The sequence below is a fragment of the Schistocerca nitens genome, chromosome 6, assembly GCF_023898315.1.
Source record: "Schistocerca nitens isolate TAMUIC-IGC-003100 chromosome 6, iqSchNite1.1, whole genome shotgun sequence".
NCBI lineage: Eukaryota > Metazoa > Arthropoda > Insecta > Orthoptera > Acrididae > Schistocerca > Schistocerca nitens.
The window spans coordinates 656,273,042-656,297,351 of NC_064619.1; the positions used below are offsets into that span (position 1 = coordinate 656,273,042).

At 45.1% G+C, this 24,310-nt stretch overlaps 1 protein-coding gene and 1 pseudogene across 1 annotated transcript in view; both read right to left on the reverse strand.

The window, feature by feature from the left end:
* The window catches only part of LOC126263555 (breast cancer anti-estrogen resistance protein 3 homolog), a 1,210,178-nt gene that overhangs the window by 964,038 nt on the left and 221,830 nt on the right, over window positions 1-24,310 (reverse strand). The window lies entirely within an intron of this gene.
* On the reverse strand, window positions 1,320-1,437 carry LOC126191786 (5S ribosomal RNA; annotated as a pseudogene).

Sequence of the window (24,310 nt, forward strand, 5' to 3'; positions counted from 1 at the left end):
GCACCCGCCTTACCAACAATTATTTTTATATGATCATTCCACTTCAAATCGTTCCGTACGCATACTCTCAGATATTTTACAGAAGCAACTGCTACCAGTGTTTGTTCAGCTATCATATAATCATACAACAAAGGATTCTTCTTTCTATGTACTCGCAATACATTACATTTGTCTGTGTTAAGGGTCAGTTGCCACTCCCTGCAGCAAGTGCCTATCCGCTGCAGATCTTCCTGCATTTCGCTGCAATTTTCTAATGCTGCAACTTCTCTCTATTATACAGGATCATCCGCGAAAAGCCGCATGGAACTTCCGACATTATCTACTACGTCATTTATATATATTGTGAAAAGCAGTGGTCCCATAACACTCCCCTGTGGTACGCCAGAGGTTACTCTAACGTCTGCAGACGTCTCTCCATTGAGAACAACATGCTGTGTTCTGTTTGCTAAAAACTCTCCAATCCAGCCACACAGCTGGTCTGATATTCCGTAGGCTCTTTGTTTCTCAGGCGACAGTGGGGAACTGTATCGAACGCCTTGCGGAAGTCAAGGAAAATGGCATCTACCTGGGAGCCTGTATGTAATATTTTCTGGGTCTCATGAACAAATAAAGCGAGTTGAGTCTCACACGATCGCTGTTTCCGGAATCCATGTTGATTCCTACAGAGCAGATTCTGGGTTTCCAGAAATGACATGACACGCGAGCAAAAAACATGTTCTAAAATTCTACAACAGATCGACGTCAGAGATATAGGCCTATAATTTTGCGCATCTGCTCGACGACTCTTCTTGAGAACTGGGACTACCTGTGCTCTTTTGCAATCAACTGGAACCTTCCGTTCCTCTAGAGACTTGCGGTACACGGCTGTTAGAACGGGGGCAAGTTATTTCGCGTACTCTGCGTAGAATCGAATTGGTATACCGCCAGGTCCAGTGGACTTTCCTCTGTTGAGTGATTTCAGTGTACGTAATGTCACTGCCAGAGGAATCCCCGACGCATCTAAAAAAAAAAACTTTCCCACAGATGAAAGGGGTCTGGGCTATACGAGCTGAGCCGAATAAATCTGAACGAGTGAATGCCAAACGCTGTATGTTTATGTGGTTGATTCGGTGTGCGAATAATAAAAGCACTCCGTTTTCAGGCCACAAGTGGCCCATCCGACCGCCGTGTCATCCTTAGCTGGGGATGTGCATAGGAGGGGCGTGTGGTCAGCACACCGCTCTACCAGTTGTTACGATGGTTTTCTTTGACCGGAGCCGCTACTATTCGGTCGAGTAGCTCCTCAATTGGCATCACGAGGCTGTGTGCACCCCGACAAATGGCAACAGCGCATGACGGCCCGGACGGTCGCCCATCCAAGTGCCGGCCACGCCCGACAGCGCTTGACTTCGGTGATCTGACGGGAACCTGTGTATCCACTGCGGCAAGGCCGTTGCCTGCGAATGATAAGCGTTGGTATAATTTTTAGCGTAATCCACAGATTCGGACTACCAGAGTGAAAATAAACGATTGACGGAAGTAACAAGTAAGAAAGATTACATATTATCTTCTCGGTGTATCCAAGAAAATGAAATTTTAACATAAAATTTTTTCCCGAACGTTACACTAGTACGAGCCTCTTGTACAGTTCTCAGTTAACAGCCGCTTAAGTTCTGTTCTCGGAATAGCGCGGAGAACGTATTGTACAAACACGTAATAACGCCTAACCGGAACATAAATGCGGGATAACTGAACGCTGATTCTGGCAGGGTTAGCGAAGTTAACCGGAGAATAAGTTTCGAGAATGGCAGAAACAGTTACAGGGTTAGTGATGACAAGATTGTCTGCTAGAACGAGGAAGGAGAAGAAACGGGGACATCACACAAACTATACGGAATATTATGACGATTCCAAATTTGTGTACAATTTTCGCACTACTACTACTTTTGTGTCTTATGTTTGAGAAACGAGCGTATAAATGAAATGTGAAACTATTTCCTTAAATAAAACGTTTTGCTTGTAGTAGGCCTAATAGGCATTTGATGTCGGAACTGGTTCAAATGGCTCTGAGCACTATGGGACTTAACATCTGAGGTCATCAGTCCCGTAGAACTTATAACTACTTAAACCTAACTAACCTAAGGACATCACACACATCTATGCCCGAGGCAGGATTCGAACCTGCGACCGTAGCAGCAGCGCGGTTCCAGACTGTATCGCCTAGAACCTAACTAGCCTAAGGACATCACACACATCCATGCCCGAGGCAGGATTCGAACCTGCGACCGTAGCAGCAGCGCGTGCCAGACTGAAGCGCCTAGGACCACTCGGTCACACCGGCCGGCGAACACAGTACTGTTAGATGACGAAATGAAGAATAGCCATGTTTTGATTTGGGCCTTTTTGTCTGGTGAAGTTTCGGAGAGAGCTTATGTAACTGAGCAATTACAAAATACCCTTCCATTAAACATAGTCCCAATTTGAACTGGATTTGTGAAGGAAAAATATCGAATAAATGTCATCATCAGGAGGCCATTGGTGAGGCTTAAATTTAATCGTTTTGACTACCTTTTTCATTCGTAAGTCCTCGAGATTTCAGCTTCTCGCTGGTCTGGATGTTGTAGGAACGTCTGGAGATAGCGGACGAGCCGGTAGCACAGCGTAACCATTCCGACCGAAGAGTAACAATGTTTTGTTCGCAGGGTCATCACTTTCAGAATGACTTTTCACTTACACTTGTGAACCAACAAATGAACTTTTCAGATTAACCCTTAAATTTAACTTATAAATTACAGAGTGCAGCAATCAATCGCCCTTTTTCAGATTTTATTACGCAAATCCAGATTTCGGCTAGTAGCTCGCCATTCTCAATGCACTATTTTCTATCCTCAATGCATATAAGTCCTGTTGTTCGGGCGTCCGTCACAGTTCTTAAATTTAATCCATTAATTGTCAGTTAAAGACAGGAATGGAGGATAGTTTAATGTCGTAGGGGAACTGACTACACAAGAACCGAAACATATCCCACACGATAAACTATACCGAATTATACCACTCCAATGACAACCTAGACACATTACGGGATGGAGACCATCGCGGTTGTTTCAGGAGACATCGTTGGCTCCCAGCGACTATGGCTGATTTCCTACTATTGGTTATCCTGACACCTTGCATGGACTGTCGGTGTTACCAAAACTAACCCGCCAACAGCCCCACCGCCAACACATACTGTGACCCACGTTTTTCCCCAAATGGGGCCATATTAATGTGTGATCGCATCCAGCTGTATGAAGAACATCACACACTTGCATCCTGTGGTACTCCGACAGAAATGCTGACCGTTTCCACAGAGGTGACAGAACAACAATTCGTGTCACCATGAAAGTGCGGTAGTGGAGGAACTCCACTCCTTTCCAAACAACGGGAGTCATTCTAACGACTCTGACAAGGAGCAGATCGTTACGTTCCGGGGCCTTGGAACGAGCACCTGGCTACGCGGTTCGGCTGCTCACGTGCAACCGTCGTGAGCATCTATGAAAAGTGGTTGGAGGATGCTGGAACCACTCGTAGGCGACAAGATGTAGAACGTCAACGCTCCGTCACAGAACGTGATGCTCTGAGGCTTGCCCTCTCTGTAAAGCAGGATGGGAGTCCATCTGTTGCAGATATGACGACAGTACACAATGCTGGTGCAATCACAAGTGTTTCTGTGCACGCCATTCAGAACACATCACCGAACATGAGGCTCTGCAGTAGACGACCATTACGTGTTCGCATGTTGAGCCAGCTAAATCAGTAGTTACGATTGCAGTGGTCACAGGACCACCGAGATCGGACTGTAGATAAATGGAAACATGTCGCCTGGTCAGATGAATGGCGGTTATTTTGCATAAGGTCGATGACCAAAAGGCCGTGTCCGGATATGTTGTCATCCAGGTGGACGGTGGACTGAATATGCTCGGCACCACGGACGCATGTCGGTGATGGCAGTCCTATGGTACGGTGTCATTCAGCGGTGTTCCATGAGACTTGTGGTACCAATAGAAGGTAGTATGATGGCCATTGAGTGAGTGAACAATACTGCGGATCACGTGCATCCCTTCACGCTTGATGTCTTCCCTGACGGCGATGAAATCTTCCAGTAGAATAACTGTCCTTGTCACAAAGCCAGGATCGTGCTGGACTGATTTGAGAAGCATATCAGTGAATTCACGTTGATGCCTTGGTCACCAAATTCGCCTGATCTGAGTCTGGCGGAACACGGCTCAAACGCTATGTGGCGCCACCTCCGCGACTGCAACGCCACTGGTCCGTAATTTACGTGAATTGCGTGACATGTGGGTAGACATCTCTTGCCACATACTTCTGGGAACCTAGCTAGCACGTATCGAACCCATGTCGCACAGAATCGCTGCTGTATAGCGTTCCAAACTTGGAAGAAGGCGTCGTTAAGCAGGTGTCCACAACGTTTCGTCTCGTCGGTGTAAATACGGTACCGGAAAGTAGCAGACACCCCGTACCAAAACTGATGGTGCAGGGCGCAAATGTATCAAAAATATTCGGAACAGTAACTCACTGCATAATGCAACGGAAAATGAAAAGTAGACTTGAAGCGAGAAAAAACAAGGAAACATACATGGTGTAACGAGTATAACTGAAGATACTTTTATATGTGGTACCTTAATACGTACACACATCAGTTTGTTTGTTTTTTCTCTGCGTCGAACAGGCTTCCCACAGACACGTCACAAACTTTATGATTTGATGTTTTCCGCACAGTCGTACTGCACCAGTAAATGGACTACGCCTGTCGGTATAGACAACCAGTTTTGTTTCCATAACACATGATCTGCTGCCCATGGGAAAATAAGTATTAATGATATGCTCTTACCACATGTACTTGGAGGGACTAACCAACGTAAAAACATGTGACATGTAATGGCTAGAATTATTAGTCTGCGAATGACGTAAATACTGGTGTAATGTTGTTGGATACGCCATCCTGAGTCACCAACAGAAACATCTGCACTTACACCCGTTACACCCTGTATATTGCGTTCGTAAATCTGAAGAAGATTTTTGATAATTTGCAGTCGAATAGGATATATTCGATTCTTATATAGTGTGGTATCAACAACAATGATAAAATTCGTGCAGTAGCCCATAGACTAGAATCAACCGAAAGTCCAGTTTTTAGTAACATAAGTACTCGGCTTGTTCCCCTGCAAAAATTACACCCAGAAAATGTAAAAAATGAAAAGCTTTCATGATAAAAGTGGGGTCTTGACAGACCAAGATAGGGACAGTACCCTGCCATAAACGGCTAAGTGGGGAAGAGGAGGAGGTACAGCAGAAGTAGAACCAGTGTTTCTTAGTTGTGAAGCTGCCTTTGGTGGTAGGAACAGGTACCGATGCTCACTAACTAACGCGAGATTGTAGTAGCGCTGACCATTGGCGCAAAACCAATTACATTCCATACACTCTACTCTAAATACGTGGGTGTTCAGTGAGTAAAGCAACAGTTTTTTTCTGAAGGTAGGGTGGTTTTTCCCGAGGACATGCAGCTTTACTGTATGATTAAATGATGATGGCGTCCTCTTGGGTAAAATATTCCGGAGGTAAAATAGTCCCCCATTCGGATCTCCGGGCGGGGACTACTCAAGAGGACGTCGTTAGCAGGAGAAAGAAAACTGGCATTCTACGGATCGGAGCGTGGAATGTCAGATCCCTTAATCGGGCAGGTAGGTTGGAAAATTTAAAAAGGGAAATGGATAGGTTAAAGTTAGATATAGTGGGAATTAGTGAAGTTCGGTGGCAGGAGGAACAAGACTTTTGGTCAGGTGATTACAGGGTTATAAATACAAAATCAAATAGGGGTAATGCAGGAGTAGGTTTAATAATGAATAAAAAAATAGGAGTGCGGGTTAGCTACTACAAACAGCATAGTGAACGCATTATTGTGGCCAAGATAGACGCAAAACCCATGCCTACTACAGTAGTACAAGTTTATATGCCAACTAGCTCTGCAGACGATGAAGAAATTGATGAAATGTATGACGAGATAAAAGAAATTATTCAGGTAGTGAAGGGAGACGAAAATTTAATAGTCATGGGTGACTGGAATTCGTCAGTAGGAAAAGGGAGAGAAGGAAACATAGTAGGTGAATATGGATTGGGGGGAAGAAATGAAAGAGGAAGCCGCCTTGTAGAATTTTGCACAGAGCATAACTTAATCATAGCTAACACTTGGTTCAAGAATCATAAAAGAAGGTTGTATACCTGGAAGAATCCTGGAGATACTAAAAGGTATCAGATAGATTATATAATGGTAAGACAGAGATTTAGGAACCAGGTTTTAAATTGTAAGACATTTCCAGGGGCAGATGTGGATTCTGACCACAATCTATTGGTTATGAACTGCAGATTGAAACTGAAGAAACTGCAAAAAGGTGGGAATTTAAGGAGATGGGACCTGGATAAACTGAAAAAAAGAGAGGTTGTAGAGAGTTTCAGGAAGAGCATAAGGGAACAATTGACAGGAATGGGGGAAAGAAATACAGTAGAAGAAGAATGGGTAGCTCTGAGGGATGAAGTAGTGAAGGCAGCAGAGGATCAAGTAGGTAAAAAGACAAGGGCTAATAGAAATCCTTGGGTAACAGAAGAAATATTGAATTTAATTGATGAAAGGAGAAAATATAAAAATGCAGTAAATGAAGCAGGCAAAAAGGAATACAAACTTCTCAAAAATGAGATCGACAGGAAGTGCAAAATGGCTAAGCAGGGATGGCTGGAGGACAAATGTAAGGATGTAGAGGCTTGTCTCACTAGGGGTAAGATAGATACTGCCTACAGGAAAATTAAAGAGACCTTTGGAGAGAAGAGAACCACTTGTATGAATATCAAGAGCTCAGATGGCAACCCAGTTGTAAGCAAAGAAGGGAAGGCAGAAATGTGGAAGGAGTATATAGGGGGTTTATACAAGGGCGATGTACTTGAGGACAATATTATGGAAATGGAAGAGGATGTAGATGAAGATGAAATGGGAGATAAGATACTGCGTGAAGAGATTGACAGACCACTGAAAGACCTGAGTCGAAACAAGGCCCCGGGAGTAGACAACATTCCGTTGGAACTACTGATGGCCTTGGGAGAGCCAGTCATGACAAAACTCTACCATCTGGTGAGCAAGATGTATGAGACAGGCGAAATACCCACAGACTTCAAGAAGAATATAATAATTCAAATCCCAAAGAAAGCAGGTGTTGACAGATGTGAAAATTACCGAACTATCAGTTTAATAAGTCACAGCTGCAAAATACTAACGCGAATTCTTTACGGACGAATGGAAAAACTGGTAGAAGCGGACCTCGGGGAAGATCAGTTTGGATTCCGTAGAAATGTTGGAACACGTGAGGCAATACTAACCTTACGACTTACCTTAGAAGAAAGATTAAGAAAAGGCAAACCTACGTTTCTAGCATTTGTAGACTTAGAGAAAGCTTTTGACAACGTTAACTGGAATACTCTCTTTCAAATTCTGAAGGTGGCAGGGGTAAAATAAAGGGAGCGAAAGGCTATTTACAATTTGTACAGAAAGCAGATGGCAGTTATAAGAGTCGAGGGGCATGAAAGGGAAGCAGTGGTTGGGAAAGGTGTGAGACAGGGTTGTAGCCTCTCCCCGATGTTATTCAATCTGTATATTGAGCAAGCAGTAAAGGAAACAAAAGAAAAATTCGGAGTAGGTATTAAAATTCATGGAGAAGAAATAAAAACTTTGAGGTTCGCCGATGACATTGTAATTCTGTCAGAGACAGCAAAGGACTTGGAAGAGCAGTTGAACGGAATGAACAGTGTCTTGAAAGGAGGATATAAGATGAACATCAACAAAAGCAAAACGAGGATAATGGTATGTAGTCAAATTAAATCGGGTGGTGCTGAGGGAATTAGATTAGGAAATGAGACACTTAAAGTAGTAAAGGAGTTTTGCTATTTAGGGAGTAAAATAACTGATGATGGTCGAAGTAGAGAGGATATAAAATGTAGACTGGCAATGGCAAGGAAATCGTTTCTGAAGAAGAGAAATTTGTTAACATCGAGTATAGATTTAAGTGTCAGGAAGTCGTTTCTGAAAGTATTTGTATGGAGTGTAGCCATGTATGGAAGTGAAACATGGACGATAACCAGTTTGGACAAGAAGAGAATAGAAGCTTTAGAAATATGGTGCTACAGAAGAATGCTGAAGATAAGGTGGGTAGATCACGTAACTAATGAGGAGGTATTGAATAGGATTGGGGAGAAGAGAAGTTTGTGGCACAACTTGACTAGAAGAAGGGATCGGTTGGTAGGACATGTTTTGAGGCATCAAGGGATCACAAATTTATCATTGGAGGGCATCGTGGAGGGTAAAAATCGTAGAGGGAGACCAAGAGATCAATACACTATGCAGATTCAGAAGGATGTAGGTTGCAGTAAGTACTGGGAGATGAAGAAGCTTGCACAGGATAGAGTAGCATGGAGAGCTGCATCAAACCAGTCTCAGGACTGAAGACCACAACAACAACAACAGGGTGGTTTTATTCAGGATTCCAATGCACCGTATTATACTCCTCCCTTTGGGCCACAAAATCATGGTTTTCCACATAATCTCCATTAACTGTGACGGCCTTACGACACCTCACTGGGAGAGTGTGTATACCCGCATTGTACAATTCTGTTGGTCTACGTCAGAGCCAACATCTTGCTGCATCAATGACCTCCCCATTATCCACGTAATGCTTCTCGCGGATTGAGTCCTTCATTGGGCCAAACATACAGATCCGGGCTGTATGGTGGATGAGGAAGAACAGTCTAACGAAGTCGTGTAAGTTCCTCTCGGATTTAGACTCGTGTGAAGCCTTGCATTGTCATGGAGGAGGAGTTCGTTTGCATTTTTGTAGCGGCAAACACGCCGAAGTCGTTTCTTCAATTTCCTGAGGGGATCACAATACAGTTCAGAGTTGATCGTTGCACCTTGAGGAGGGACATCAAACAGAATAACCCCTTCAGAGTTCCAGAAGACCATCGCCATGATTTTATCCGAATTTTTTCTTCAGAAAAGAGGTTTTTACATTTTTATTTTTTTTATTATCGTATGGATAGCCCCCCCCCCCCCGCCCCCCCCTCGGGCAGACCGTTCACCAGGTGCCGGTCTTTCAATATGAGGCTACAACAGCGACCTACAGTCGATGAGGATGATAGGATGATGATGAGGACAGCACAGCACCCAGTCCCTGGGTGGATAAAATTCCGCAACCAAGCCGGGAATCGAACCCGGGCCCAAGAGGATTGACAATCCGTCACGCTGACCATTCAGCTACCGGGGGCGAACTCCGAAAAGAGGTGGTGTGGTGCCACTCAATGGACTGCCGTTTTGTTTCTAGTTAAGAAGTGACAAACCTAAGTTTCATTGCCTGTAACGTTGTTCGACAAAAAATTGTCACTATCAGCCTCGTAATACGCAAGCAGTATCGCACGGAGGGTCCCTTGTTGCTATTTATGATCTTCCGTTAGGCGGCGAGCAGCCCAGTCGGCTCACTCCTCTGAGTGCCCCAACTGGTGAACGACTCTGCCGGCACTGCCAACAGACGCGTCCAGCTGAGCAGGGAGGTGTGTGATTGTGATTAGTCGATCACCTCGCGTGAGAGCGTTGCACGATCCAACATTACAGGAGTCACCACAGCTTTCTGTGGCCGGCCGGCGCGCGCGAGATCGGACAAGTATGTGCGACCGTGTTGCAATTGTGGCAAACGCCTCGCCCAACGGCTCACCGTGCTTTTGTCCGCTGCCAGATTTCCATAGAGGCATAGACATTCTGCGAGCGCCTTTGATTATCTGCGATGCTCTGGTTCTCCGCCAAATGAAACTCAATGACACCTCTCTGCTTGGAACGCACGTCCGTACAGACGCCATTTTTAGGCTACGTATAGCGCCATCATCAATCGGAACTTCATGAAACTATAGAGGCTGAAGTGGAAATATTCCACGATCTCCCACAACAAGTTCAGCATTTTTTCAATCGAAATTGGCCGAGAAAAAAAAATGTGTTCCATTAATCATTGAGTGCCACTCGTATCACCCTTCTGGGCGCAGCTACCAGACATTTACCTCAGATCTCATGTCAGTAGCTACGTTGCGTATTAAAGTACCAGATAGTATGAACAGCACTTAAGCAGCACACAGTCGTTTGAAAGGCTAACAGTTGCTTTTGGATTTATACTGTTGTTGTCGCAGCATAACATTATGTATTACGGTGCATTAAAATTTACGCTCTCATTGTTCACGGAGACAAAGGCGTAGTTTGGCGCTATAAAGAGAGAGCTCTAACAAGCGCGCGTGGAACTCGCTAGCGGCTGCTGCGGAGTTAGCGCTGGCGTTCCGGTAGTTGCGCTGCATTACGCTGCCGATAGGCGCAATCGGCGCCCACAATAGGTCCTAGCGTTACACAGAAAATTAAGGTGTGCTGCTGATGTTTGTTGGCAAAGCGCCCAAGTGAACTGATAACTCGATACTAGACATTACAGTCGCATTAGCTGCAGTCACAACGGATCCTCAGGGGGCGCGAGAAAAGCTGCTGGGCAGCGCACTAGCGAAGCAGCCAGTTCTTTCAAACTGTTTGTCGTACACAAGGTAGCTGCGAGCTCTTCCAATAAAATTTCACATTCCAACTAGGTAAGAGCGTAGTTAATGAACTCTTGGTCTACAAACGCCACACGTGTACGGCGTGTTGGAGCAGCAGGAAACTTGTATGAAATGTGATATGCACGGGAATAGATGAACAAAATTCACGAGTGTTGCAACAGCAGTGTAAGCAGGAAAGTTGTATAAAAATGTGATATGCACGGGAATAGATGAACAAAATTCACGAGTGATGCAACAACAGTGTAAGCAGGAAAGTTGTATAAAAATGTGATATGCACGGGAATAGATGAACAGAATTCACGAGTGATGCAACAACAGTGTAAGCAGGAAACTTGTTTAAAATATGATATGCACGGGAATAGATGAACAGAATTCACGAGTGATGCAACAACAGTGTATTCAAAAAAAATGGTTCAAATGGCTCTGAGCACTATGGGACTTAACATCTATGGTCATCAGTCCCCTAGAACTTAGAACTACTTAAACCTAACTAACCTAAGGACAGCACACAACACACAGCCATCACGAGGCAGAGAAAATCCCTGACCCCGCCGGGAATCGAACCCGGGAACCCGGGCGTGGGAAACGAGAACGCTACCGCACGACCACGAGATGCGGGCAACAGTGTATTCCCTGGTATACAATCTGTTAAGGTATGTCACTGTTTCTTTCACAATTCTGACCCTCGTTACCTCAGAAAACTGCACAAAATGACGTGTCTGCAAATATGACACATGGTCTAGTACAGCTTCAGCGACAGAGGCGATTCTGGTCATTATGTCCACTCGGAACATGTGTGAACAAATTAACGCATTCAGGCGAAAGGCTGTTCTTTGGGAGACACAGATGACGAAGAAGATTTAACGCACTCACCAACAACAACAACCGTAACAATATTTCCCTCGAAACAGAAAGGGTGCTATCATGGTCGAGAGGTCAGATGTCATGTGTCATAAGAAGACATCATGATTGTAAATTGTAAATTTGTGGTAAGATCTTATGGAACCAAACTGCTGAGGTCATCGGTCCCTAGGCTTACGCACTACGTAATCTAACTTAAACTAATTTACGCTAAGGACAACACACACACACCCATGCCCGATGGAGGACTCGAACCTTCATAGCACCCCAGAAGAAAAAAATCTACCGACCTCATTTACAGTGACAGATCTGTTGCTATAACACAATCACACCGAAAATCAGAGGCTATCCTGGAACAGATTAACAAAATCTTAAGTTTTTGTGGACCCAAAAATATGAATTTTATAAAACTCAGGTTTATTTCGAATGTACAGTGCATAAAGCGGCAAGAACAACGGCAAAATCAGTTTTTCCTTCTGTCACAAAACCATAAACTCCATACATGTTCATGTAGATAAATGTTTATTTTGAATGCATAACACACTGAAGTAGAACAAGAACAATTATGATCGCCCCCGTCGGAGGTTCGAGTCCTCCCTCGGGCATTGGTGTGTGTGTGTTGTCCTTAGTGTAAGTTAGTTTAAGTTAGATTATGTAGTGCGTAAGCCTAGGGACCGATGACCTCAGCAGTTTGGTCCCATAAGATCTTACCACAAATTTACAATTTACAATCATGTCTTCTTATGACACATGACATCTGACCTCTCGACCATAATAGCACCCTTTCTGTTTCGGGGGAAATATTGTTACGGTTGTTGGTGAGTGCGTCAAATCTTCATCGTCATCTGTGTCTCCCAAAGAACAGGCTTTCGCTTGAATGCTTAATTTGTTCACACATGTTCGTGTTGATCCTATCCTTTCTGGCAGTTTTAATTTTATATAGTGCCAGTGTTTTGTTATATCAACTATCAAGAACAAATGCTAGAACGGTATGATGTCAAAAACGGGCTTGTGCATGTTTTTTAATTACGAACGTTTACGAAAAGTAACACCTCAGCACCTATGTGAGAACTCTTAAAGAAAACAAACATTATTGACATCCTACATCTTTATTCTTCATGTCTACCGATTTACTTCTCACTATAGTCATCTGGCAACGAGCATACACTACTGGCCATTAAAATTGCTACACCAAGCAGAAACGCAGATGATAAACGGGTATTCATTAGACAAATATATTATACTAGAACTGACATGTGATTACATTGTCAAGCAATTTGGGTGCATAGATCCTGACAAATCAGTACAACCACCTCTGGCAGTAATAACGGCCTTGATGCGCCTGGGCATTGAGTCAAACAGATCTTGGATGGCGTGTACAGGTACAGCTGCTGCCAATGCAGCTTCAACACGATACCACAGTTCATCAAGAGTAGTGACTGGCGTATTGTGACGAGCCAGTTGCTCGGCCACCATTGACCAGACGTTTTCAATTGGTAAGAGATCTGGAGAATTTGCTGGCCAGGGCAGCAGTCGAACATTTTCTGTATCCAGAAACGCCCGTACAGGACGTGCAACATTCGGTCGTGCGTTATCCTACTGAAATGTAGGGTTTTGCAGGGATCGAATGAAGGGTAGAGCCACGGGTCGTAACACATCTGAAATGTAACGTCCACTGTTCAAAGTGCCTTCAATGCGAACAAGAGGTGGTCGAGACGTGTAACCAATGGCACCCCATACCATCGCGCTGGGTGATACGCCAGTGTGGCGATGACGAATAGACGGTTCCAATGTGCGTTCACCGCGATGTCACCAAACACGGATGCGACCATCATGATGCTGTAAACAGAAACTGGATTCATCTGAAAAAATGACGTTTGCCATTGGTGCACCAGGTTCGTCGTTGAGTACACCATCGCAGTCGCTCCTGTCTGTGATGCAGCGTCAAGGGTAACCGCAGCCACGGTCTCCGAGATGATAGTCCATGCTGCTGCAAACGTCGTCGAACTGTTCGTGCAGATGGTTGTTGTCTTGCAAATGTCCCCATCTGTTGACTCAGGGATCGAGAGGCGGCTGCACGATCCGTTGCACCCATGCGGATAAGATGCCTGATATCTCGACTGCTAGTGATACGAAGCCGTTGGGATCAGAGAATGGTTGAAATGGCTCTGAGCACTATGGGACTCAACTGATGAGGTCATCAGTCTCCTAGATCTTAGAACTACTTAAACCTAAATAACCTAAGGACATCACACACATCCATGCCCGAGGCAGGATTCGAACCTGCGACCGTAGCGGTCGCGCGGTTCCAGACTGTACCACCTAGAAGCGCTCGGCCAACCCGGCCGACTGTTCGGGCATGGATGTGTGTCATGTCCTTAGGTTAGTTAGGTTTAAATAGTTCTAGGGGAATGATGACTTCAGATGTTAAGTCCCACTGTGCTTAGAGCCATTTGAACCATTCGGGTGGGACCGAGGACATCGCTGTATGGCCCGCTCCCTCGACAACCAACCAACCAAACACCTCTGGGTCATACAGCCAGTAATTTGGACGACAGGCGTTACATTTCTGACGTGTTAAGGCCTGTGGCTGCGATGTTGTTTTTGAAATCTCCGTAAGGTTATCTTTCAGGAGGATAATGAAAGACCGCGTGTTCACCGCACTGTCGTGATCAAGCTCGATACAGAGGCTGTTTGACTGTTTCCTTGGCCACCACGTTCTTCAGATCTCTGACCCACTGAAAACATCTGGTTGTGGGTTCCCGACAGACTGGTACGCCACCGTTGTGATTGCCAGATCACCGAAGGAAATATTTACATCTCTCATCCGAGGCCCCAGTCGGGTTAGAGGCATTTTCACTGCCAGTGGTGGCAGCTCAAATGGCTCTGAGCACTATGGGACTTAACAGCTGTGGTCATCAGTCCCATAGAACTTAGAACTACTTAAACCTAACTAACCTAAGGACATCACACACATCCATGCTCGAGGCAGGATTCGAACCTGCGACCGTAGCAGTCGCGCGGTTCCGGACTGCGCGCCTAGAACCGCGAGACCACCGCGGCCGGCGGTGGTGGCAGCCCAGTGCACCAAAGGTTCGCCCCTGGTTAACCCCAATTACCCCCATATTTTATCACGTATTTTTCCTACTACACTTTATAAAGTAAAATTTCCTTTTTAACAGTTCTCGCGATTAAGACGGGTGCAGTCGTCCAAAAGATATTTCTCCAAGCTGACTTCCCGCCGTCTTCAGGCGTTTCTGATAACTGAGCAATATAAGATGGATGCCACGTTAATGCACCAGATATAACTGAGTCATCAGAAACGCATGAAAATGGCAAGAAGTCGGCATGTGGAAATATTACTCTTCGCCGACCGCACCCAGTTGATTACCTGAAAACTATTCAAATTTCCCTATGCCGCGAAAACCTAAAATCACGCATACAATCTCGTTATTTGCTATTATTTCTGGAGTTGCGTGGCCTCTAGTCCACACGTGCAAATAAATAACGTAGTAATAAAACGAGCATGAGAAAAGTACGCTACTGGCCATTAAAATTGCTACACCAAGAAGAAATGCAGATGATAAACGGGTATTCATTGGACAAATATGCCGGCCGCGGTGGCCATGCGGTTCTAGGCGCTGTAGTCCGGAACCGCGCGACTGCTACGGTCGCAGGTTCGAATCCTGCCTCGGGCATGGATGTATGTGATGTTCTTAGGTTAGTTAGGTTTAAGTAGTTCTAAGCTCTAGGGGACTGATGACCATAGATGTTAAGTTCCATGGTGCTCAGAGCCATTTGAACCTAGAACTGACATGTGATTACATTTTTACGCAATTTGGGTGCATAAATCCCTCAGGATTTGCCTTGCAAACGTCCCCATCTGTTGACTCAGGGATCGAGACGTGGCTGCACGATCCGTTACAACCATGCGGATAAGATGCCTGTTATCTCGACTGCTAGTGATACGAGACCATTGGGATCCAGCACGACGTTCCGTATTACCCTCCTGAACCCAGCGATTCCATATTCTGCTAACAGTCATTGGATTTCGATCAACGCGAGCAAGAATGTCGCGATACGATAAACCGCAATCGCTATAGGCTACAATCCGACCTTTATCAAAGTCGGAAACGTGATGGTACGCATTTCACCTCCTTACACGAGGCATCGCAACAACGTTTCACCAGGCAAAACCGGTCAACTGCTGTTTGTGTATGAGAAATCGGTTGGAAACTTTCCTCATGTCAGCACGTTGTAGGTGTCGCCACCGGCGCCAACGTGCTGTGAATGATCTGAAAAGCTATTCATTTGCATATCACAGCATCTTCTTCCTGTCGGTTAAACTTCGCGTCTGTAGCACGTCATCCTCGTGGTGTAGCAATTTTAATGGCCAGTAGTGTATTTACTTCCCGATCCCTGTCGGGCAAACGTGAAGTTGGAAAGAAACAGCGGATGGTGTGACAGGTGAGTGTGAGTGGCGCCTGGAGCCTGTGTTTGGGTGTCGCAGCGCGGCCGGTGGCTGGCGGCTGCTGCCCTGCCCCGCTTGTCAATGGCGGCCCTTGACCCGGATGAGAGCTTCGCGTCAAAGCGCCGCGGCCACACGTGTGGTCCGTCACTCCTGCTGCTGCTGTTGGCTCGCCTGCAAGCACGTTCCGCTTCGACGCCGCCGGCTTACCTCTGTAGCTGCCCTGCTGGCCGTTACAGTACTGCGCCACCTGGGAGGCTGGCAAATAACGAAATTTTACTTCGCAGTACAGTAAGAAGAATTCGTGATTAAATCTGGGCGTAACCAAGTGCGGAATCTAGTACACAGAGCTCGTAGCGCATTTTCTGGCCTTGTGAGGCAAACTGAGGAACTACTTGAATGGTAAACTGACATACGGCTGGGAGAGCTGTGTGCTGACCACATGCCATTCCATATCCGCATCCGGTGACGCTTGTGTCTGAGGACGACACGGCGGCCGGTCGGTACCGGTGGGCCCGTTCGGTCGGAGTTTAGTGTCTGACAAACGCCTGTACCTATACCAGTCTCTCGTCAGATCATTATTAGAGGCTTTCAGTGGGTGAAAGATCTGGAGAACGTTCTCGGCAGGGCAACAGTCCAATACGTTCTCTATCAAGCTACATCAGGACACCATTAGCAACATGTCGTCTTGCGTTATCCTGTTGAACTATAACTCTACGAAGACCTAGCAGACCAAAGCCAGCTCTAACACTTCAGAAATGCAACGCAAACTCTGAAGATTACAGGCTATGCGAATCAGAGACGATTGCGTTGTGCACCCAGTTGTACTTCATAACATCACAACTGCTGGGCGCATATCGCAGTAAAGAGTGCACTATGCTAACGTTTGTTCTCCCTGCAATACCCAGGCACGGATACATTCCTGGTCATGCACTACGTAGAGCCTGGAGTCGTCCGAATAGACGACGTGCAGTGCCACTCCTGTGTCCATTGTTGAGCTTGAGCGCACCAGCCTCGTTGCGCCTCTCTCTATTACCACCTCAAGAGATTCCGCAACAATTGTGCCATGCCTACCGCGTGTCGTTGTCTTCCATCGTACAAAATGGTTCAAATGGCTCTCAGCACTATGGGACTTAACTTCTGAGGTCATCAGTCCCGCTACGGTCGCAGGTTCGAATCCTGCCTCGGGCATGGATGTGTGTGATGTCCTTAGGTTAGTTAGGTTTAATTAGTTCTAAGTTCTAGGCGACTGATGACCTCAGAATTTAAGTTGCATAGTGCTCAGAGCCATTTGATCCATTTTTTGTCATCAGTCCCCTAGAACTTAGAACTACTTAAACCTAACTAACCTAAGAACATCACACACATCCATGCCCGAGGCAGGATTCGAACCTGCGACCGTAGCGGTCGTGCGGTTCCAGACTGTAGCGCCTAGAACCGCTCGACCACTTGGCCGGCTCCATCGTACACTAGCGCCTCCAGTCGTACGGTGATCCTCCGCCATTTTAGTATACAGCTGACCACTCCCAGTTCTTTACCCCCGTGACAACCAACTACACGGAATACCATTAAAACGGGGCCTCCTATTATTTGATATTCTCTCTCGCTTCTACCTAGTTTGTTATCGTGCCTCGTCCCTCGCCCCAATGGTCTGCCGGTTATTATTTCTTCACCACTTCCCCTTTTCATGGGGCTGGATTCTGTGACTAGGAACGTTCGGGTGCGTCTCCGTGTGCTAATCTACACGTGACAATTATATAACTATATGAAATAAAATGGTCACAGCTTCTGAACGGTTAGCCGCGGGGCATGATGGGAAGTGGTATGCGCTCGAAGGTTTGGTTTAGCGGCGAAGCCCGCTTTCATGTGGATAGGTTCGCCAATATGCAAAATTTGCGCATTTGGATGACTGAGAATCCGCAATTCTCGATCGAAAAGTCTCTTCACCCTCAGCGGGTGACTCTGTGCTTTCTAACGTCCACTCACGGAATAATCGGTGTGATATTCCTTGATGGCACGATAACTACTGAACGATACAGAAACGTTTTGGAAGATGATTTCATCCCTCTTATCCAAAGTGACCCTGATTTTGACAAGATATGGTTCATACAAAAAGAAGCTCGACCCTGTCTAGGAAGGAAAGTTTTTGAGGTCCTGGAGGAGCACTTTTGGGGACCGCATTCTGGCTCTGGGGTTCCCAGAGGCCACTGGCGTGGGCCTCTATTGGCCGCCATATTCTCCGGATCTGATCACATGCGACTCCTTGTTGTGGGACTATATTGAAAAAATGGTTCAAATGACTCTGAGCACTATGGGACTCAACTTCTGAGGTCATCAGTCCCCTAGAACTTAGAACTACTTAAACCTAACTAACCTAGGGACATCACACACATCCATGCCCGAGGCAGGATTCGAACCTGTGACCGCAGCGGTCTCGCGGGTCCAGACTGTAGCGCTTAGAACCACTCGGCCACTCCGGCCGGCGGACTATATTGAAGATAAGGTGTACAGCAATAACCCCAAAACCATTGCTGACCTGAGAACAGGCCGAGCGGTTCTAGGCGCTACCGTCTGGAACCGCGAGACCGCTACGGTCGCAGGTTCGAATCCTGCCTCGGGCATGGATGTGTGTGATGTCCTTAGGTTAGTTACGTTTAAGTAGTTCTAAGTTCTAGGGGACTCATGACCTGAGAAGTTAAGTCCCATAGTGCTCAGAGCCATTTGAACCATTTTGAACCTGAGAACAGCCATTCAGGAGGTCATCGAGAGCCTCGATGATCCGACACTTCAGCGGGTCATGCTGAATTTCACTATTCAGTTTGCGCCACATCATATCGAACATGTCATAACCTAAATCTGTAGCGACATTGACGTGTTGAATAAAGTGTATGCACGCCGTAGTTTGAAACTAATTTACGTTTTTTCATATAGTTCAATAATTGTCACCCTCTACATGACACTACTAACTACCTCAAGATGCTGCTTTAAAGCAGCGGAACCAGTCGTGAATAAAATATCGCTTCGCGACTGTCTGCTGTTTTATTCAACTTCAATTTACCACGAATTACAACGACTTAGGCTGCCTATTTTATAAAGTTCTATGCCACCCACAATACAGAGGGATCCAGAAAAAGTAGACACTCTTTTGTTGACAATATTAACGGAGCAAAATGAGATGTCGTTACAATTCTTGCACGGAATTTTATTTTATTTTGCGTGTTCAAAGTGACCCCCATTAGCAGCCAAACATTGTCGATGCCGCTAAGCTGTTGACCGAACTACAGCTGTTAGTGTTGTCGATGTGATAGCTGCACAGGACGCCTCGATGGTTTCTCGTAGCTCGTTCAGTGTAGCTGGTTTCTGTTGATAACCATCATTTTCCAAGCTGCCCTGTAGGTAGAAGTAAAGAAGTGTAAGCTCTGAAGGCCGTGGGGATACTCAACAGCTCCTCTTCGTCCTATCCATCGTCCAGATAGATTTTCATCCGAATAATCTCTTACATCTCTGTGGTACTGAGGCGGAGCGCCATCTTGTTGAAGGTAAAAGTGTTCATTCCCAAACACCTCTCGGATGGCAGGTAAAATAGACATTTTCAGCATGTCATGATACACTTCGCCAACTGCGGTACCTTCAGAGAAGAAAGGATCAATCAAACCATGCGATAACAGACCATACCACACCTTAACAGCCGGTAGATTAACATTTTTGTCCACCTGAATGTGAGGATTTTCAGCAGTCCAGTACACGTAGTTTTGGTGGTTTACAGTACTGTTCAGTTTGAGTCTAGCCTCTTCAGACCAGATAACCACCCCTACAAACCGTTCAACCATGCGAAGCATGACGTCAAAGCATTCGCAGTACTCCGTTCTTCGATCGGAGTCGTTATCGTTCATAGCCTTCAGTGATCTTGGGATGTTCACTTTCCACTCTGCAGCCGAATTCTGAGTCGTCGGACGCTTTGTCGGTTTATACTGGTTTCATGTGCAGCCTGCTCCATAAATTTTTGAGGGGACCTAATAAAATGTTGCAACAAAGCAGTGCTGGAAGCTGTACTTGTCCTTATACACATCCTTAATAGTACAGTCGACTTCAAATATATTCCGAATACGATAAATTGTTGCACGTTTTGGAATCTGAGTTCCGTACACAGTATGCCAACGCCGTTGTACCTCCATCATGTTTTCAATACGGCCTTGCCTTGCTCACACGACAATCTTGGTTCATTCATTCCTGCACTAACATCTGACGAAAAACGCGCGCCAAGGTTTGTTGAGAAAACAACTGACGACACTACCGTGAAAAATAGCAACGATTTGTCGTTTGGTTCCAAAGATATTAACTATCAAAGGAAGTCTACATTTTTCTGGATCCCACTGTAGTATCCGATTCGTATATCTCACTTTCCATAGAAAATGAAAGAACACTAACTAGACTAGAATTGACACGTCTTGAAAAAGTAGCTCAGCCCATCCTAAAGCTGTCTGAAGTACACCTGCTCAGAAACTAATAGCAGATGAACTCGCTGACGGCATTAGTCGGCAACTTCCGTCGGAAGCTTTTACCAACGCCAGTGACAACTCAAACAATGATATCGTTCGCTCCAGCAAATATTAGTTCACATTACGCGAGAGGCGTAGCTTCCATTAGACGATTGGGCAGATACCAGCGTGAGATAGTACAACAGTCCAAAAGGAGGCGGAAGTATGCCTCGCTTCCCACCGCTACTTTCTGCAACTCTTTAAACTGCTGTTGCGTGTACAGCTGATAAGAGTGAGCGTTTATCCGCATACAAAGTAAATGTTTGTGGACCAACTCGCCGCGAAGGCTACCAGGGGATAAAACAGCTCGTGGGCGATTATCGCCCTCCACCTTGGGGATATATTTCTGTAGCTGCTACATTTATCATTTGGGAGGACGACGGTTCAATCCCGCGTCCGGCCATCCTGATTTAGGTTTTCCGTGATTTCCCTAAATCGCTCCAGGTAAATGCCGGGATGGTTCCTTTGAAAGGGCACGGCCAATTTCCTTCCCCCTCCTTCCCTAATCCAATGAGACCGATGACCTCGCTGTCTGGTCTCCTTCCCCAAAAACAACATTTATCATTTAGTGACCATTGCTTGAACTTATTAGCGAGGTCTAATATTTCAGATCTGAAGTGGTACACTTCACAATAGAACACGCCAAGTTCAAGAGTATTGTCTTGTAGGTAGCTTGATCCTAACCTTTAAAGAAGTCTTGTTTATTTTTATTATTAGCTTTTTAATCTTAAGCGTTGTTGGTTGTCAACATTGTCTTTTTTTACCTTTTCTTATGCTTTGTATTGAAGAAAATTGATCGTTTATAATCATTTTGGCCGGCCGGAGTGACCGAGCGGCTCTAGGCGCTACAGTCTGGAACCGCGCGACCGCTACGGTCGCAGGTTCGAATCCTGTCTCAGGCATGGATGTGTGTGATGTCCTTAGGTTAGTTAGGTTTAAGTAGTTCTAAGTTCTAGGGGACTGATGACCTCCGATGTTAAGTCCCATAGTGCTCAGAGCCATTTGAACCATTTAATCATATTGACACGTTAGTAAAATTAGGCTATTTATTTTTTCGCCATTAGTAAATGAATTCATTTAGTCGTACTGAATGGAAGAGAGTATATTAAATAGAAGGAGAGTATATTGAATGGAAGGATAGCATATGCATACGGAAACGTTACGGGCTAACTACGAATTCACGCGGCAAGAATCCTTCGATGCTTTTATTCCATTTACACACCGCGAACACCTCTACACGAATTTTTATCTCTTAAATTGGACCATGCGTTTCGTATTTTATCCAGCACCTGGAGCGTCACATGAAGTGTGTTTCATGTAGAACATGCTATCACTTTCAACGCAAACAATTGATATTGATGAATGAAAGTATGAAAGAGAATGTGACTGATTGTAGTTGTATCAGTAGCTACCAGTTAACTACATTTTAGTTGTCTCAAAATGTTAGATTAGCTAACGTAACTCTCGAACTTTTTTTAAGGGAATATGCATTCCGATAGACAATAGTGTCGTGTTACTTGTATCTCAATTGTCATCTGGTGAGAGCAGTCTACGTTCATAAATAATTATGCTGCCGTTAACTTCTAATTTCTCTATTTCCGGCATTTAAATGGTCTGACTTTGGCACCTAAATTGTTTTAGAATAAACAAACATCAACAAATTAAAGGTTTTATTTATTTACTTTCACATTCCTCAAAATTCCAGAACCAACGATCAAAATTAATCACATTTCCACTTCTACATTTCATATTACTACCAAATTATCTCTTATATGAATTTTATATTAGAGTTAATATTCCCGTCCGGCCGTCAAAATCTGTGTGTTCCATGGTTTTCACTGATTATGTCTTTCTAATTCTGGTTGGTTCCTTTAACACAGCTTCGGATTATTTTGTCCAATTTCCCTGTCTGTCTGATGCAAAGCTGCCTCTACACTGACATGGACTTTCCCTTCTTTTAGTGTTAATTTTCATTGTCTAGAGTCATAGGAGTCTCGAATTTTGTGGTAGTGCCTCAAGTAGGCTAAGATGAAAGCTGTACGTGGAAACGAGAAATGGGATAGAAGAGTTCATGACGAACAGAACACAGCATGTCATTCATGACGGACAGAAGCCTTCAGAGTTCAAAAAAATGTTCAAATGTGTGTGAAATCTTATGGTACTAAGGTCATCAGTCCCTAAGCTTACACACTACTTAACCTAAATTATCCTAAGGACAAACACACACATCCATGCCCGAGGGAGGACTCGAACCTCCGCCGGGACCAGCCGCACAGACCACGACTGCAGCGCCTGAGACCGCTCGGCTAATCCCGCGCGGCCCTTCAGACGTAGAAGTAACTTAGGGCGTCCCACAAAGAAGTGTTATAGGCTCATTAGTGTTTACAGTAGATTTGATGTGAAAAACTATGTATATAGAATTTTTTATGTGACAAAAATTTCTGAGGTTTATCATTTCTCCACTAGGGATTTGTGAAGTCTTGACGCTAGTGAAGTTCAGAGAAGCCAGTTTCCGTCAGATCACCGAAGTTGAGCGCTGTCGGGCTGGGCTAGCCCTTGGATGGATGATTGTCCGGCTTGCCGAGCGCTTTTGGAAGCGGCGTTCACTCAGCCACTGTGAGGCAAATTGAGAAGCTACTTGACTGAGAAGTAACGACTCCGGTATCGTAATCTGCCAACGGCCAGGAGAGCGGTATGCTGACCACATGGCCCTCCATTTCCGCACCCAGTGACGCCAACAGACTGAGGATGACACGGCGGTCGGTCGGTACCGTTGGGCCTTCCGAGGCCTGCTCAGTCAGAGTTTAGTGTAAATGTTAAGAGACGAAGCTCAAACTGCCGTCTGATAAATACTGCTTCGACGATGCTGCTGACCTGCTATGGATATCTTTTGTCGGGTTGCACGAAACAGCGATAGACACTGCATAAGAGATGGTCGCCCGTTTAGCTGAAGCGGCAGCCGTTACTCGTGTAACGACCGGTTGTTTTGAGCGTGTTAAACAATCATCAGCACTTAGATGCCAGCTGTGGATTAATGTAAACGTACGGCGTTTTCAGCACTATCTCTAAAATAATAATCATCAAGTGGCAGTTTTTCTGTGGCATCTGAGCAGAACTCATACAGCCACCATCATACATAATAAGGTTTAACACGCTGATGAGCACCGTACACATTGGATTTGTGGTAAAACTGAACTTGGATATATGGCGAACAGCTGTTAACTGAGTTGTGTGATGTCCTTAGGTTAGTTAGGTTTAAGTAGTTCTAAGTTCTAGGGGACTGAAGACCATAGATGTTAAGTCCCATAGTGCTCAGAGCCATTTTTTTTTTTTGTTAATTGAGTTGTTCATGGTCGGTTTCGATGCATTACAACAGCATCTTCAGGTACTCCTACATAGAAAGAAAAAAATCCTTATGATCTATATATTTATAAATTTAAGTATGGACAGCAATGAAAATAAACCAAAACTAAAAGTACTACAGTAGTGCCACTTAAGTAGTCACAGAATCCGACCCCATCAAGAGGGGAAATAGCCAACAAGTAATAACCGGCAGAGCATGAGGCGAATAGTTCATGGGAAAAAAGAACGTTAGCTACTGCAATAAATGTGGTTAAAATGTAATACAAGAAACATAAAATTAGATACCATCAGTAGAGCGTCTGCAGAGAAACAGAACCATTAAAGAGCCCTGTTGCTTCAAAGATAAAAACCCCAGAAGGAGAAAGTTACGCAACATTAAAAATCTGGAAACAAGAAGTTAATTAAGGTGTTGGACCTACATGCG